Source organism: Pinus tabuliformis, chromosome 6 (assembly GCF_031772625.1).
Source record: "Pinus tabuliformis cultivar Carrire ecotype Pingquan chromosome 6, CPIR1, whole genome shotgun sequence".
Taxonomy (NCBI): Eukaryota; Viridiplantae; Streptophyta; class Pinopsida; order Pinales; family Pinaceae; genus Pinus; species Pinus tabuliformis.
Window position 1 is genome coordinate 2,078,629,398 of NC_142292.1, and position 16,316 is coordinate 2,078,645,713.

The following is a 16,316-nucleotide window of genomic DNA, read 5'->3' on the forward strand; positions in this document are numbered from 1 at the left end:
CAAGCTATCAGTTTTGATGCTTCAGTGATATCAAAGCCATGACGCACAATATAATCATGCAGGTCTTTGAACGTTGTTCTCCGCACAATGTGCCATTACATTCACGTCCTGAATGTGTTGAGCAGTTTAGTAAAATTCAAGAAGCATTTCAGCGTTTAGAAAAATCATTTGTAGAAGTTAAAGCATGTTCAAAGGAAATCAATAATAAGGAAGATAATGATGATGAAAAGGAAGTGAAAATGCAGAGAGTACCAATGGAAGAAATGAATTCATAGATGATGAGGATGATGAGGAAGATATGAATTCACACAGTAATAGTGGAGGAAACAATGTCATTGATAATGAAGGGGAAGATGTTAGGGTCCCACCCTAACCCCCTTATTTATGTAGTGGGATCGAGTCATAGTTATAGTTAAGTAAAGAGTCAATAAAGCCCATATTAATAATTGTAAGTGATTAACCCGCATTTAATGACGGGACCACAGTTAGTTGCAAATGGGCCATGGTATTAGATAGATGGTATTAATAAGAACCATGGTATTGCATGTATGAGTCATATATAAAGGATAGAGACTCCCTGCAAGGAGCATCGTGTCTTATTTTGTAATCGAGCTCTGCGCTATTGGAGGTTGCCCCCTTGAAGAGGCAAGTGAACATTGCTTTCTGAATAATAAAATACCTGTTGTTGTTTCTCACTGTTCTATGTTCTAGGTATATTTCTGCGCATATTTGGTATTCTTGTATCGTCTTGCAGGTTAAGAGCATAACAATTCAAATTATTATATATTTATATATAATAAATTATTATTACAAATACCTCTTGTGTATTTTTACATTCAAGCCTACAAGCTATCAGTTTTGATGCTTCAGCGATATCAGAGCCATGACGCACAATATAATCATGCGGGTCTTTGAACGTTGTTCTCCGCACAATGTGCCATTACATTCACGTCCTGAATGCGTTGAGCAGTTTAGTAAAATTCAAGAAGCATTTCAGCGTTTAGAAAAATCATTTGTAGAAGTTATAGCATGTCGAAAGGAAATCAATAATAAGGAAGATAATGATGATGAAAAGGAAGTGAAAATGCAGAGAGTACCAATGGAAGAAATGAATCCATAGATGATGAAGGGGATGATGAGGAAGATATGAATTCACACAATAATAGTGGAGGAAACAATGTCATTGATAATGAAGGGGAAGATATCAAAATTGTTGACTTAAAGGAAGACAAAGAATAGGTGAATATAAATATGGACATTGATAGTGAGAGTGATCAAGCTGGAAATAATGTGGAAATCGAAGTTAATGATGAAGTTCTTGTGAAGATGGTTTATGATGAAAGTGAGAAAAAGGAACAATATCATAAAGATTCAATTGATGCCATTCAAATATTTCACATCTCCTCGGTTTCTCTTGGGGAACATCCTTATCATATTTGCCATCAAGATGTGTCTCAAACATTTTCCATTTGCAGTGAGAGATATGATTATGATCACAGGTACAAGATGATGACAGAAATAGTGAAGAGCTTTGTGCATTTGTTAAATGATAAAACATTTGAGATTATTTCACTGTTTTCTCTTGGCATTGATAAACATGGATCTTTCATTCTGAGTTGTTCATTTCCAGATGGCAACAATCTCTATATTTGTGTCGGGACAACGTGTGTGTATCACATGGACAATGAATCTCACAAGGACCGAATTTTGGTATTTTTGTTTGAAGGAATCAACAAAAAAATTGAGATGTACCAATGGCTGCATGATTCACGAATGTTGCACTATGAATGTGGACATCATGGTCGTACACTGTCACATCATGTCCAGTGTCATGGAGATTTTATCATAGTTGGGGATCATATGAAATCGATATATTTGTTGGTATAAAACAATCATGGGAAACAGGGATTTGTGTTAGAGGACAGAACTCATGATAATAGTAAAAATTGGATGAGGATTGCTGAAATTTTGGGTGAGGACGTATACCTGGGTGTAGAGAACAATTTCAGCATTTTTACAGTGAGGAAAAATAACGATTTTGCAACTGATTCTGAAGAGGAACGAAAATTGGAAGCTGAAGGTGAATACCATCTTGGAGATATTGTGAGTAGGTTCTAGCATAGATCTCTTGCTCTGTCTGCGTTAGGCTCAGAGGGAAGCAATACCTAAATCTATATTTGTGACAACAAAAGGTATGGTTGGTGTTATCACACCCCTTTCACAGGAGCAATACCAAATTCTCAAAAATTTGCAAATGAATCTTGTCAAAGTAATCAAAGGAATAGGGGGCTTAAGCCATGAGCAATGGCAGTCATTCAGTAACGAAAACTACACCAGGGATGACAAGAATTTCATTGATAGAAATCTGATCGAGCCACTTTTGAAACTTAACAAAAACTAGATAGAGGAAATTGCAAACATAATAGCGTTAGCTCCAGAAGATAAGCAGCTATCTGTAAGTGGACAGAATTGGGGAGAAGTTGATTTAGATGGAAATATGTTATCATTTTTTATGGGTTCAAAGTAGGCTTTTGAAGTATCATTAGCAGACGTGTCACAAGCACAGCCTCAAGGTAGAAAGGATGTCCTATTTCATATGGATGACACTACTAGAGCCAATGAGAAGGATTCATTAATAGAGTTGAGTTTCCACATACCAAATACAAATACGACATTTACTGGGGATGAAAGCTGACCTCCAGCACAAATCCTTCGAGATAAAATCATGCAAATAGCTGATGTTGGGGTGGGACCATCTGGTGAATCAGTTGTTGTGTTTGAAGATGTTCTTGTACTTACTCCAGGGGGTCACTACACAGTTGAGCTCCATCTTCTATTCTTAAGACTTCAACGACAAGCTAATGATTTTAAAATTCAATATAGTAGTGTGGTTCATCTTTTTCTTCTACCAAGGTCAAATCAACCCCATACTTTTGTTGTCATATCTTTGGATCCACCAATTCGCAAAGGTCAAACATTTTATCCACATATTGCCTTGCAGTTTGCAAAAGACGAATTGGCAAAGTGTGAAGTTTGAACTATCAATAAGTGAAGAACTCTTAAATTCTAAATTCAAGGACAGGCTCGAGCCATTCTATAAGGGTCTCCCACATGAAGTATTCACTCAGATATTACGTGGTCTCTCAAGGGCCAAAGCTACACAGCCTGGGAAATTTCGTAGTTGTCAAGATGGTTATGCTTTGAGGGCTTCCCTGAAGGCTAAAGATGGAGTGTTATATCCTCTTGAAAAAAGATTCTTCTTCTTGCCTAAACCCCTTACACTTATTCTTCACTAGGATATTGAATATCTTGAGTTTGAGAAACATGGAGCAGCTGAGATTAGTTGTTTTGTCTACGCCGATGGCTTCATAAAACGAATTGGGCCCATACGTTGCACACAAATGTGAAAATTCTATCACTGCAGCAACTGATTTATTTTTCCTACTTATTTCCCAATAAGTTATTTACAAAAACCCTTTCGTAAACATTAAAATAAATTATGCTGCAGATATTTTTCTTGGATTCCTCTCGTCGAGAAGTGTAGGATTGATCTAAAGATCATTTGTTCTGACATGTATTCATGGAGATATGAATTTATTTGTGTTATGGGACAATTCGTCAAGGTCGGCCAACAACCAAATTGCCCCCACTTGTGCTCAACGTTTTAGTATAAAAAGAGGTGGCTTGCTAGTCATTTGGAGTTTGGACACACTCTTCTTGTGATCTCTTCCTCTCCACTTGTCTTTGGGTTTTGGTGGAAGGATGAGTCACTAAGAGAATACGCTACCCTCGAAGGTTTGCTCTAACTCTAGACACTATCTAAAGAAAGTCTATACACTGCCCTAAGAGGAGTTACCCTAGCCCTACTTACAGTCAAAAGGGAGAGAAGGCTCTACGCTGCCCTAATATGGTAGAAACCTAACACTGTCATGGAGGACAGCTCTTATGGTGGAGTCTACACAAGGTTCCACGTTGTCCTAAATGGGACCTTTCTACACAGCAATAAGAAGCCTAAGTACGCTGCCCTAAATGTTGTCATGGAGCAAGGGTTCTAACACTGTCATGCTCTAAACACAGAGATCCTAAGACGCTGCCTAAACTCTGTCCTAGAAGAATCATGGTTGCGGATCAATAAAGGTCTAACATTGTTCCCTATGGAGATGACCTTAAGGCCTAACGCAGAATAAGGAGAGGTCTACACACTGGTCTAAAAGAGACCTAGCCACAGTTCTGTGTATGCCCTAGTCACAGTCCGAATGCACTCTAAATGTTGGTTGTATGGGTTGTAAGCAGCTAGAGAAGGATTCATTTACGTTGGAAAGAGGAGGTCTTAAATAGCTCTAGACACAGTCAAAAGGAAGTGTATTCAAGAGTGCCCTAGCCGCAGTCATACCACAGTTATATGATGCCTAATCTGACATCTGTTTGGACAGGGACAGCGTCAAAAAGGAAGGTCTGGAAGCCACAATAAGGAGGCCTAAAGAGGCCCCAATCTCAAACGTAAAGATGCCCTCATCAACTATCACATCTAGTCATAACTAACTGCTTTCCTAAGCTTGGATGAGGTACAGTTGGGAGCAGTTGTCATTGAGAGCTAAACTGCTAACTATAGCCTAGCTGCTCTGCTAGGCTGCAAGCCATAGCAAGCAGCTAAGGCTGGTAAGATACAGTATTGCAATGTAGTGATGATGAGTATGGTGCATGGGCAGCATGGTGCAGTATGGTGCATGGTGCAGTAAGATTCATGTAGCAGCATGGTGCAGTAAGGTGCATGGAGCAGCATGGTGCAATAAGGTGCAGCACAATGGATTCAGCATGATGATGGGCATGGATGTATAGCAACAACATGATGTATTGCAGTATGCATTGACCGTATGATGTATGCAGCGTAGTGCAATGAAGGGTACGGAAAAGTGTAGCTCAATGATGGGAGAGAAGTACCATAATGAGAACAACTCAGTGTTGGGTGCAGCCTGGATGGATGCAGCATGGACAATGAATGCAATGACTACTGCATGTAGCATGGTCCAGCATGGTGTAATGAAGTGCAACACAGTGATGTGTGCAGCATGGTGATGGAATCACCTGTGTTTAGATCAGCTACCTCATGTGTTATCTTCTTAGTGAAGATCTCTGCTCTTATTTTGTCCAGTCAAAATGTTGACTTCTGATGTATATGTACTATCTCTCTCTCTGTTGAACTATTGAAGAACATAAGAAGAACTGATCAAGGGTTTCCCCACATTGGGGTTTCTCCCTGGTTGGCGCCGCATATTGTGTCCTCTTGTCTTGGCTTGATTTCTGCGATTTATGTTCATGTTCTATCTGCATTTTACTATCATGCTAAATGTGATTGCTAATCTGGAATTAATATTGAGCTAATATGAAAATTAAAGTAAATTTTCTCTCAGCATAGAACATACCTAAAATTAACACGGTGTCAGAGCTGAGGTGAAGACAAAGCCCAAGCAAGAGTGAAAGAGCAATCACCGAAGATAGTCGGAAAGGACAAAAGGCTCAATGGGTTCCACATCCCACTTCAAATTCACCAAGGGTGAAGTCGAAGCAGAGAATATTATCTAAGTGGCACAGCGGAAGCATATGATGGCCTACCTAAAGATCACTTCAATGGGAAGTTCGGATCTAAGGGTGGAACGAAAGGCAGATGCCTTGCTTGCAATAAATTTTGGCCATTATGCAAGGGAGTGTCCGAATAGAAGGGACACATCACTTAATGATGGTAACAATCATTCCAGGGGTATCTTCAATGATCGAAGGAATGACAGGTACCACGGCAAAGGAAAAAGGAATGCAGCTTGTTGTCGCGCAGATTGGCACGACAACGCTCGGACCGGGGGCTGTCACTCTGATCCCCGATCCCTCCGTTTAAGCCTGTCTCCCGCGGCTAAGGGGGGTAGACCCTGTGAGATGATGTGACCAACTGTCGACCAGTTGGTTGGGAGACATGAGATACGATGTAAAAGCACATGATGGATTTGATTAATTTAGCAGACCAGTGCCTTAAGAGATTGTGGTTGAAACGATTACTTATTAAACGATATAAAAAAAAATATGGACCATGAACAGCAATCATCTATCATCAGTTAAATCACAATGCTCCTAGAATGACCAAACGATATCCAGCAATTGAAAAATTTTTAAAAGATGAATGCTTTAAACCATCACGAATCATAAACCATTAACCAGATATGAATTTTGCATCTCGACTTGAAAAAATTAGATCTCAGCATGAAAAATATAACATGCTAATTCCCGAAAAAAACGACTAGATCTGACAAAGAAAATCTTCCGCAAAAAAAAAAAATAATAATAATAAAAAAATAAAAAAAAATTATATTTAAAGGATTTATAAATTTTTTTTAGGCTTAGTTTAGTTTTTATGCAATGAAGTTTTAGATTAATTTAGGATTTTTTGTTTAAATTTTTTGCCTGAAAATCATAAATATTTTGTGGGAAATTATTTTTGCCAGTCTCAGGAGCTTTCTCGTTATATGTTTCATGCTGAGATGCTAAATTTTCAAGTTTGAGATACGAAATTGATATCTAGTCAATGGTTCATGATTCGTGGTGTTTTAAAGCATTCATCTTTTTCAAAACTTTGTGTTTTACTGGATATTCAAAGCATTGTTCTCATTATTTGATGATAAATGATTGCTGTTCATGGTCCATGTTTCTATATCATTTAGAAAGTAATCATTTAAACATTAACTCCACAAGGCACTGGTCTGCAATTTATCAAATCCATCGAGTGTTTTTTATATCGTATCTCGTGTCTCCCAACCAACTGTTTGGCAGTTGGTCTTCACTATCTCGCAGGGTCTAACCCCCTTAGCCGCGGGAGACGGGCTTAAACGGAGGGATCGGGGATCAGAGTGACAGCGCCCGGTCCGAGCGTTGTCGTGCCAATCTGCGCGACAACATTTTTGGCGCCGCTGCCGGGGACAGAGTTTTTCTGTTCCTGGAGTTTCATCGACATTCATCTTCTCATCTTCTCATCTCTCATTTGAGCTGGCAGATTCAATATTTTGGCATCTTTTCATCACATATCAGCAGCATCTCTTCGGTGTGTTTCTTGTTTGGGTGGCGACTCCATTTTTTATTCTTTCCCAGACAAGAAGCCTCCCGCATATCTGTTTGTTGGTTACTTCTTGGATCTTAGAATCAGTTTTATTGTTCAAGTGGCGACTCCACTTCTTTCATCTTTTGATTTTCTTGAGCAAAGAGCTAGTTCTATCATCCATCTGATCCCTTATTGTTCATCATGGATTATTCATTTAAACCATGTCATTTTACTGATAATCTCCATGATCTTCCGAAAGAGGCCATTGATAAATTACTTAAGTTCTCGGGTGATGATTCGGTCGCTGTTAAAAGGCATTTAAACATGTTTACTTGTGTAATGATCTTATACTGTAGATTTCCTCAATATAATAATGAAGATTTCAAGATGCGTCTATTTGTCCGTTCTTTAGAGGGTGATGCCTTGAATTGGTTTAATAACTTTCCTAATGATTTTTTCACTTCTTTACAAGACATTCTCAATGCTTTTAAAGATAGATATGATAGTCCAAACAGCTTGCCTTCTACTTCTAAAATTGTTGAACAGAAAGAAAGTAATTCAGCTGTTGAAGAAAGATTTCAAGGTCAGAATGTGTCATCCACCGGAAATATTGCAGATCATCATAGTGAAAAATCAGGGATAAATGACAATGAAAAGGAGGAGCAAAAGCAAATAATACAAGATTTAAAGATGCTGGTGAAAAATCTGGAAAGCAACCAAACTAATCTTATCAATGATGTTAAAACTTTACGCACCCATCTGGAAGAACGTAATAAGGAGATTGAGGACACGCAAAATCAGCATGCTAAGGAAATTGAGGCCATGAAAACTAAACATGAAACGGAAATTGGAAACATGCAAGCGAATCATGAAGAAGAAATAAATTCCATGCAGCATTGCTTGATGAACATAAAGGAAGAAAATGTTAAAGTAATAAAAGACATGGAAGAACATCATGCCAGACAAATTAGTGTTATAAAGGTTGAACACTCTAGACAGATGGATGCCATTAGAATACAGGTTCAAAAATTTCAGCAATTGGAAAATGAAAGAAAACAGATAACATCAATAGATCAGGAGCCTTCTGATTTGTTGCAACAAGATCCATCTTATTATGAGGAGGTTATTAGTTCAGTTGAAAGATGGTTGATCGAGGATGGACTTAAGAATGATAAAGATCAGATGCGGGCTAAAGAGAGACATATCACGCGTACTTCATCTAATAGTTTCGAGACAGAAAGTTCCAGCTCATCAGTAATTCATCCTGCCAGAAAGAAAAAGCGCAAGAGGAAGAAAATGAGAAGAAGATTTGACGCATCAGACGGCCGCGAGCAGCTTGATTTTCGGATAGGAAGGAGTCCTACCATATGCAAAATGGGACATGGCACATCCGACAAGCAGCCGACAGATTTGCCTGAAAGCAGGCAAATGCTCAGTATGCACTATATTGAACACATCTGATGCCGTGGGGCATCTTTTGTATTGTATTTCTGTCCCTACTCCTTGTCTTTTCAGCATTTCATTTCTGCTTTTGGGATTAGATTTACTTTTCATGTTATTAGATAGTCAATAAATGAAGAGCTTTTATCTTTCCTGTACTTAATGTATATGATGACTTTGGAATGGACGCTACTTATTTTCATTTGTGTGTTGTATGGATGCAGATTCTGGATTCTCACATTCCTACCAGTGCAGCAACGTGTCCCCAAGTAGAGCCAGATGTTGACCACTACTGGTCAACTGCCCATGCAGTACACCTCCTTTCTGTTGGCAGAGAGGGGTAGCTCCTGAGCAGCATGTCCGTGCCATCCTGCCATCATCAGCAGTTTGATCTTTTTGATTGTAAACCCAATCTGCATGTATTAACTGTAAATAATCTTAGCAGACATGAAGTCATGTATGTAATTTGCCTAGGTGGACCTAACTTTCTGATGATAATCTACGTCCCGGAAGGTTTTTTGTCTCACCGATCCACGGATCGGCAGAGTTTTCCTTCAAACCTGACCCCAAAGCCGGGATTGATTTTGTCATTTGAACTTTAGGAGAATCCTAGTGTATTGATCTGCTAGATTATCGTTGTGTCGCAGAGCTGAGTGTTTTGTGAGGGTCTGTATTAAATGGGTTTGTCCCTTAAGATGAAATTTTGTAAAAGTCATGATGTAATGTGTCCTGAGGGTCGAGAAATGTTTTAAATCCCCTCATGAGTCCTAAGTCCTAGGTCCTAGGTGATGTTTCCGAAGGTTTAGTTCAGTGATCCATTTTAAAATGAATTAAAAAATTAAAAAATGAATAAAAATAATAAAATAATGAAAAATAATAAAAAATTAAAAAAATCAAGCAAAAACCCTAACTAATAAAATAATAATATTTTAAGTGAATAAATCGACGGATGAGATCAAGAGATGTCTTGATCCTCATCAACAGTCGAGATCATTTCCACATGGATCACTCGAACTAGCCGTTAGGATCATTTCCTTATTATAGGGTCTTAGGGGGTCATTTCAATTCAGCTGATCTGTGAGTCTGTACTCGAAAGCTCTCTTGTAATCTGATTTTCTGGTTAATAAAAAGACTTTGGGGTCCAAATCGTGTTGGTGTTACTCTCTGGGATTGCTGTGAGATCTTTAATTTTCTGCATATTTCAGTTTTTAGCCGTTGATCATAGCTTGTTTTTTTAAGAGTAGTGTGAGCACAGGTATCTTGTTCACCTGCTAGGGTTTGAGGGCTGCTAGGGTTTCTGAAATAATGGCAGGTATCTCCATTATTTTCTGAGATCTAGCAGCACTCCTTCTCTCTGTGCTGATGATTGCTTGAGGTGTGCAGGAAAACCTTTCTGGAGGAAATTGTGGGCGTTTGGGGAAGTTCTAGGCTGAACCAGCCGACTCCCACTGGCTTTTCTGTGCAGAGCCCAGCTGATTGTTCCCTGGGTTAATCATTCAAAGTTTCTTTTTCTGTTTTACATTTAGATTTTCTTTCTGTTCACAGTGAAGTTCAAATTTTCTAATATATTGAAAACAATTACTGCTGTTATTGCTAAATCTGGCATTTCAGAGGCCAAATCTGTACATTTATTAGCTGTTTTAGGGTTTCATTTTCAGTTTTGCTTTTATCAGGTTTAATTAGGGTTTTTAGGTTTTATTTTATCACATGAAAAATTTCGAAATCATTTTTGGCAGGTTCACGTGCGCTGGCTGACTCCAGATTTCAATCATTATTACGCTCCACTGTTGTCATCTTCCCCAGCCTTTTTTCAACCGCCTATACACCCACTGTTACTGGGACTCTTTAGCTCTGCAATATTGATGATTTGCTGCTCATCCTCAGCATCAGTCCTTGAGCTGTTGACGGCTCTCCTCATTCTTGACAACGACTTGGTGCAGCTTTTCCTCTTACCCACTAGACGTTGTTGACATTCTTTTTTATTTCTTATGCTGCAAAACCTGTGCACAATGGTTGGAAATCGTTAACTCATACATGGTTTCTATGAGAAGTTCTCATCCGCCACCAAGCTGAAGCCACGTTGAATAAATTTATGTTGATGCGTTTTTATGAGTATATTTTTTGCAGCGTGGACCTGTATGCTTTCATCGCATCCCCAGAAGCCTGCGTGTGGCTGCCACTGAGGCATTTCAACTTGAATAGCAGCACTGGCCTCAAAGCTGCCCTCGCGTCTTTCTTCAAATCATTGCCGTCTGGCCTGCGGATTTAGCAAGTGAAGCTTCACGTGAAACATTTTTTTTGATTCAGCGAATGCCAGGTAAATCCTTGACGTTTCGTTACCCTTCACTACACAAAACTGCGGATTTAGCATCGAATGTAAATCGATTTTCAGGCTGCCAACAGCTCCAGGTAAATCACGCCAGGTAAATAGCCGTAAGCTGAGTTCCCTTTTTTCGCTGAGAGAGAGCACGTCTGTCTGCTTGCGTCCTTATCAGGTTTCAATTTTGAGTTATATGTGCATAGCGTAGGTAATAAAAATCGATTTTATTTTAGTTACGTTTTATTTCTTAGTTTTAGTTTCATTTAAATGTATATATGCCTTAGGTTTAGCCCTTTTTTATTTTTATTATTTTTAGGTTATGGTTTTATATGTTTGGTTTTAGATTTAGTTCTTTAGTTTTATTTTCATATTTTTTAATTCTAAAAAAAATAAAATAAAAAAAATAAAAATGTTTTAGATTCTCATTTTAATTTGTAGTTTGTAAATAGTTTTAATTTATTTCTTTTAGTTTAGTTTAGGATTAGAATTTTCATAAAAAAATAAAAAAAATATATATATATATAAAAAGGATTTATAAATTTTTTTTAGGCTTAGTTTAGTTTTTATGCAGTTAAGTTTTAGATTAATTTAGGATTTTTTGTTTAAATTTTTTGCCTGAAAATCATAAATATTTTGTGGGAAATTATTTTTACCAGTCTCAGGAGCTTTCTCGTTATATATTTCATGCTGAGATGCTAAATTTTCAAGTTTGAGATACGAAATTGATATCTGGTCAATGGTTCATGATTCGTGGTGTTTTAAAGCATTCATCTTTTTCAAAACTTTATGTTTTACTGGATATTCAAAGCATTGTTCTCATTATTTGATGATAAATGATTGTTGTTCATGGTCCATGTTTCTATATCATTTAGAAAGTAATCATTTAAACATTAACTCCACAAGGCACTGGTCTGCAATTTATCAAATCCATCGAGTGTTTTTTATATCGTATCTCGTGTCTCCCAACCAACTGTTTGGCAGTTGGTCTTCACTATCTCGCAGGGTCTACCCCCCTTAGCCGCGGGAGACGGGCTTAAACGGAGGGATCGGGGATCAGAGTGACAGCCCTCGGTCCGAGCGTTGTCGTGCCAATCTGCGCGACAACACAGCTCATCAAGGAAGTGGCCGACTCTTCAAAGAAAGCAAGGAACTCCAAGAGAATCTGGCTTATTGATTGTAGTGCTTCAAGGCACTTCATCGAATAGAAGGAAGCTCTCTCTAATTTGGTAGAGATGGAAACAATCGTGGGGATTATACTTGGAGTCAATGCCACCTATCCCGAAAAGGGTGTAGGGAATGTTACCCCTCAATTGAATGAGGGTAACACGATTCATTTACAAGAAGTTCTTTATGTACCTGATCTCAAGAAGAACTTGGTGTCCATTTCAGCAATGGAAGTCAAAGGTTTCAAGGTGGCATTCATCGATGGAAAGGTACGTGTTTAAAAATGGAATTTTCAAAGATGCTTTTACTCATGGGTTCAGGATTCGAAATTTGTATCAAAGTTGCAGGAAGTCCATTGGGGACCATGTCATGTGACACATCTATTCAATGGCACCGGAGGTTTGCCCATCTTCATTATAAGGCCCTATCCGATGTGAGTCAGATGGTGAAAGGGATGCTTGAATTCAAGAAGAGCATAGAGGTACATGTCCGAGATGTACCGAAGGAAAATCTTACAAGGGGACCATTCCCCTCATGTAGCAAGTCCACAGGTTTGGAACAACCTCAGGGGTTTGAGATTCATGATCAGGAATCTCATGTACGCAAGTTGAAGAAAGCTCTCTATGATTTAGAGCTAATACCCCGAGCTTGGTATGAGAGGATCGACAGCTATCTGATGAAGTTAAGATTCACAGGGAATGAAGCCGATCCAAACCATTGCTTTAAGGTTGTGGATGATAGACCTCTCATACTGGTACCTTATGAGGACGACCTCTTTCTAACAGGTGTAGACCCTCTCATTTGCAAAAGTAAGAGGGAGTTGGATTCCGGATTTGGAATGGTGAACTGCAAGCCCGTGACTACCTCGATGAAGCCTAAGTTTAAGAAGTTATGTGGTAGTGATGTTGGACCTGATTTGGAAAATGCCTCTGAGTTTCGTAAACTCATACTAGCATTGATGTTCTTGGTGAACTCCCATCCGGATATATGTTTTGCAGTTAGCATGCTAAGCTCATATATGGTTGAGCCTCACTGGATTGGTGCCAAGAATCATTTGAGATATCTTCACGGCACAATCTCTCATGGATTGAGATACACTGCCAGAAATGTGAAGTTGCATGATTATTCTAATGCTGATTAGGCAAGCAATGTGGAGGATCGCAAGAGCACTTTTGGGTGTTGGTTCTCTTTGGGTTCTACTACGATATCCTGGATGAGCAAGAAGCAAAAGTCGGTTGCTTTGAGCATCGATGAGGCCAGATACATAGTAGTGAGTATGGCCTCCTGTGAAGCTGTCTAGTTGTGGAAGCTCTTTAGTGCGCTATTTGGACACGTGTTGGATACCATTGCAATCTTCTATGACAACCAGAGGGGGATTCGATTGTTGAGGAATCCCGTGTTCTATGATCGCTCCAAGCATATAGACATCAGGTACCACTTTATCTGGGATATGGTACATCGAGGAGCAAGAAGGCTCCATCACATTGGGACTACTGTGCAAGTCGTCGATATTCTGTCGAAGCCCCTAAGAAAGGTCAAATTCTTGACTTTCTGAGAACGACTAGGAGTCGTGGAGAGACTCTCTCCTAAGGGTCCTGTATGATATGGACATTGAGCTTTGGGAGCTCCGACGATGAGCAACCATAGGCTGAGTGGTTCAGCATTCCCCTAATGGTTTGCTACGTAGGCAGGATGAGTAGTTCATCCTGCTCCTGTTGAGACACAGTCATAGGGTAAGTGGTCCAGCCTTCCCTTGGGATACCTCTAGCGACATGTAGGCAGAATGAGTGGTTCATCCTTTTCCTACCGAGACATCCTACCCATGCAGTCTGGGACACATGGGAAGTACCTATCCTCTGGCCAATGAGTAGGGAAATGAGAACAGGGACCATAGTAGTACCAATGGACACATCGTGTTACTATCGTACTCCCTATGCTAGGATGATATTGATCTGGGATCAATTGGAAGTGACTTCGGGTCAATAAGAGTGATATAACTTACTCTCTTTTAGAACTGATTTCAAATCAGTAAGAGTGGTATGATACACTCTCTTTGTTTGGAACTGATTTCGGATCAGTAAGAGTGGTATGAGACACTCTCTTTTATATGGGACCGACTTCGGGTCAGTAGAGGATGGTATCATACATTCTCGATCACTTCTTATTCCTCATAGTTCAAAAGAGCAGAGTAGAGTAGTGTGGAGCACTGATGGCAGAGATAGTACAGTTTGGCAGATGGATTAGCAGATGAAGTTCTCCCTAGTTGAGAGGGAGTGTTGAAATTGGCAACTAGGGCTAAACTCCATGTGGGAGTACTTATTCATGGCAGATGATATTTTTCTTGGATTCCTCTCATTGAGAGGTGCAGGATTGATCTAAAGATCATGTGATTCCAACATGTATTCATGGAGATATGAATTTATTTGTGTTAGGGGACAATTCGTCAAGGTTGGCCAGCAACCAAATTGCCCCCACTTGTGCTCAACGTTTTAGTATAAAAAAGGGTGGCTTGCTAGTCATTTGGACACACTATTCTTGTGATCTCTTCCTCTCCACTTGTCTTTGGGTTTTGGTGGAAGGAGGAGTCACTAAGAGAATACGCTGCCCTAGAAGGTTTGCCCTAACTCTAGACACTATCTAAAGAAAGTCTATACATTGCCCTAAGAGGAGTTACCCTAGCCCTACTCACAGTCAAAAGGGAGAGAAAGCTCTACGCTACCCTAATATGGTAGAAGCCTAACGCTGTCATGGAGGACAGCTCTTATGGTGGAGTCCACATAAGGTTCCACACTGTCCTAAATGGGACCTTTCTACATAGCAATAAGAAGCCTAAGTACGCTGCCCTAAATGTTGTCATGGGACAAGGATTCTAACATTGTCATGCTTTAAACGCTGAGATACTAAGGGTTGACGCAAGGCCAGAAGGGCCACGCAGAAGTGACACAGAGGCAGAGAGAAAGTAGAAAATCAGAGCAGAGTATCAGTTTCAATAGTTAGAAGTCATGGTGTGAGATCGGGAGGCTGACAGCAGTGACTCTGGGCTACTGATTGATTCCCCAGTTGGGTGACGCTGTCCCTGAGAGGGTTGACGTTGGGACAGTATAGAGGCAATGCAGTGATAGCGCAGAGCTTGCCAGTGGCACCTTATCCAGCAACCGAAACAAGTGGGACTTTTTCTCAGTGATTGTGTGAGGTAAACTCCAATGTGGAAAAAGTCAAATTTGGAATTAATTCGGCAAGGGTCGAAAAGTTGAAAAACCCATCAAAGTTGTGAGTTTTTTGAAAAAGTCAGCAAAACGTCCACAAAATTATAAAAAAAACACAAAATTATTCATTTTTTTTTTTTTTTAATTCTAGAGTATCCACAACATCAAATAAATGCATTTCCACATAAACATGTAAAGAAAACTAATATATAATATGTATATGAAGTCTAGTGCTACATCACATATCAAAATAGTGAATCAACTCTTGAATTTTGAGTCATGTCTGAGTCTCAACTCTCAAGAGTCAAAACATCAACAAAAAATATAATAAATGTAGATCATGAGTCATCTAAAAGTCATCAAGTAATCAATCACTGAGATCCTTTTTCCCTTTTAATTTTTGTTTCCACTAATTGTATTAAGAAATAAGTCATGCATTTATTCAGTAGATTGTAACTACTTGGGTAATAAGGTGTCAGGTGGTAGGTCCAATGAAAATTAACAATGAGTATCACAGCAGATGTGAAAATTAACGCTTGGTGACTCCAAGATACTTATTTTCTGAGGAAAAAGTAGATGTTAGATTACTAACCTAGCCTTGGCATCTATTATTCAAAAACTCTTGGAGGTAAAATCCACTTCTGATACATAACCTTTCCCCACATTTACAGGGAGTTCACCACTAAAGAAGATTCCCTTTCAAAACGTGCTCTCATTGCAGGAAGGATCTTTGCTGTCACAAGATTTCACAGGTACTTTGTTCTTGTCTGAAAAATGGGTTCTTTTTTGAGGCACTGGTTTTATTTTTTTTGGACAGGTTGTTGCTGTTTGATCTTCATGACCTCCTCTTTGTTGTTTCTTCTGGAAGCATTCAACAACTGTAACAATGTTTTTGATGGTGTGGGGTTATTTCTACGGAAGACTATTGTATGCCTGTCCTTTTGGTACTTTTGTAATCTTTTGAAGGGGCAGTGGCTGTTAGAGTCTGGATCACTAAAAGCCTGGAGGCTTAGCCAATGTATAATTTGCTTTATAACTATAAATATGAAGTATAAAGATTTATTTTTCCTTGGAAAACAAAAACATTTCTTAACTTCAAAACTAA

At 39.1% G+C, this 16,316-nt stretch overlaps 1 protein-coding gene across 1 annotated transcript in view; it reads right to left on the minus strand.

The window, feature by feature from the left end:
- The window catches only part of LOC149267565 (putative 3,4-dihydroxy-2-butanone kinase), a 376,959-nt gene that overhangs the window by 105,631 nt on the left and 255,012 nt on the right, over window positions 1-16,316 (minus strand). The window lies entirely within an intron of this gene.